This window comes from Palaemon carinicauda, chromosome 13 (genome assembly GCF_036898095.1).
Source record: "Palaemon carinicauda isolate YSFRI2023 chromosome 13, ASM3689809v2, whole genome shotgun sequence".
In the NCBI taxonomy this organism is placed as follows: domain Eukaryota; kingdom Metazoa; phylum Arthropoda; class Malacostraca; order Decapoda; family Palaemonidae; genus Palaemon; species Palaemon carinicauda.
The window spans coordinates 63,327,571-63,330,468 of record NC_090737.1 but is presented as its reverse complement, the minus strand read 5'-3'; positions in this window follow the sequence as shown (position 1 = coordinate 63,330,468).

The window sequence follows — 2,898 nt, the reverse complement described above, 5'->3', positions numbered from 1 at the left end:
ATGTAAAAATAGCAACTTTGATATGAATGCACACGGAAGTAGAGGAATTCTAATAACAAGCAAATAAATTGATATGCATAGGACATATAATAATTATATATAGTAGAGGAAAAAAAATAATAACAGAATAGGTGCCTAGGGATTGCAAAGAAAGGTGGTGAAGGAAGAAAAGACAATGGATTAAGTAGATATGAAAATTTACGGGTTTAGATTGGCATAGAAAGACTATAAACAGATATGGGTGCCTATCGTAAGTGTTTCGCACACACTCGTACACTGTAACGGTATTTACTTCTTATTTATATCTCGTTCTCCTTCTCACTGGTTACAGAACCTATTTAAGTTTGCCTTCACATGCAGTAGTCTGGTTTAGTTTTTTTGGCATTCTTGCTTGAAACTGCTTGTATATAAACTTGTTATCTGTTGAAGTAAATTAGTTGCATTCACTTCTGAGTTATAACTTATCGGCCCAATCGCACATTGGTGACCTCCAGAGGACCAGCTCTCTTCTGCTTTCTACCGTCTATTTTCTGATGATCCTTCCTTCCAAACTTGACTTTTCTATTCATGCCACATCCATGCAACTTACCCCCCTTGACCTGTATTGAGACATTCACTTTTCATGGTGTCGAAGGTCGGTTTTGCATCAAATGCGTGACTCGCTCAAGCTCCTAAGCAGACTACGTCCTTGCTGCGGTTCCCTAAGGACAGTTTCCCTGATATCTCAGATCGATTTTGCGACCAACGAGAGACCCCACAAATTACCCTCAAAATATACCTCCTGGAGCAGTACTAACCATCATCAGCAACCAAAATAGCCAAGCTCTTTCACCTCTCTGAACATCAGTTCGAGGACGAAAAGGCTTTACATGTTCTCAGGGAAATGACCAGTATCCGTCGACTGCAACCTGCCACATATGGCTTTCCTCGGGATGTGAACTTACTTCGTCCTTGCCACCATCTCTGATTTCGATTGTTACATGATGACCAAATTCGACGCCCTTATTGACAGGCCATTAACCACCTTTAAGACCTCTATCAATGCCTCAACTCCTAACAAATAAGACAATAACTCAACATCGTACAAAACTGACGTGAATGTGGTAAAGCACAGACGACAACACTTTTTATGCAGGAGTGTCGACAAAGGTGCCCACCACTCATATATGCCACCACCCACTAACACCTCAACCAACGACCTAAAGGTCCACTGAATGAAGACAATCGGTTGCAGCAATGGTACTAATACTCCAGATTCAGGTTCTGTTCTGAAGAAATGTGCAAATGGTTGTTAGTGGTAAAAAAAAAAAAAAAAACCTGAAAGTAGGCCATCGCTTGTTGCGGTGGCCTTCCCTATCACTAATCTCTTAATTTTACCTGATGCATGCACAGGTGTGCAGTTTTTGGTTGACATTGGTGCTTGTAGATCCCTTCTACTAAAGTCACTCTCCAGAACATGATGTGGATCTCCTAAGCCTGCTGACGTTTGCCTGGTAGCTGACAATGGTTCTGTGATCTCCATCCAGGGGTACAAAACACTCACACTATCGTTTGGGATCGCCAAATGAAAATGCAAATTTCTTGTTGACCATTTAACATTCCCGGTACTTAGTGTGGATTTACTCGCACATTTCCACCTCCTGGTTTATGTGAGGCATCGATAATAAACCAACGCAGACTTATTCTAGTGGACCACTCTTCAACCAGCCCAAACCGACCACGAGCACCACATCAGTGCACCCACAGATTCCTACAGTCACCTCCTCCTCTCATACCTGGTAGTCTTCCACCCAGAACTTTACCAGATGCCCATGGTTCCTGCCAAACAGAGAATTTATCACCATATCAAGATGATGGGGCACCCAGTTTTTGCTAGATTAAAATTTCTCACACCAGATCGTTTGGCAGCCACTAAACAAACATTCAGAGAAATGAAAGGAATGGGCCCTTGTCAAATGGCCCACGCTTGACCTATTGAAGTGGTACTATCAGGTACCCATGAACCCAGAAGACATCGTAAATACTGCCATCACCACCCCTATTGGTACATACACATACACCATAAATGTATCATATTTTGGCCTCCCTTTCTGCATATATTACATTGAAGACATACTTGTGTTTGCAGCCTCCAAGGAAGAACAATTTCATCACTTATAGTCTGGTATGACAGGTGTAACTTTGGCCCCAACAGAGTATTGTTCTTATGTCATCACTTCCCTTAAAGGCGTCCACGTCCTCCCTGAAAGGGAAGTAGCCATTCAGAATCTTCCCACCCCCTCGACTGTAAAAATATACTACAAAATTCTTGGTCATGATCAACTATTATCACCCGTTCCTGCCAACCATTGCCGGAACGCTTGGCCCCTTCTACTTCTCCCTCAATGGCAAGACAAAAGAACTGAAGTTGTGCAGATTTTGTAATGTAAACAATGCCCTATAAACCTCTGCTGCTCTAACATTTCCTCTGCCATATGCCCCTCTCCTTCTCTACATTTATGCCAGCAACGTAGGTATTAGTGCAGTACTCGACTAGGTAGTCAACGGATCGGCCCACCCATTTTCCTTCGTCAGTAAAAAACTGTCCAAGGTAGTGTCTGGCTATTCTACTCTCCACCATGAATCTCCGGTGGTGCATTTGTCTGTCTGTAACTTTCCCAACTTATTAGAGGGTATGTCCTTCATCATTCGCACAGACGAAATGCGCCTGATGTACGCCTTCCCTTGACAGTCCGATGCTTGGTCCACTCGTCAACGCCGACATTTCTCCACCATGGCTAAATACAATTGCACGCTGCAATTTTTTGTCAGAAGGGCAAAGAATATACCCAGAGTACCAAATATGTAGGACATACTACATATTCGTCTTTTGGAAAGATGTGTCGCTTGATGACTCTA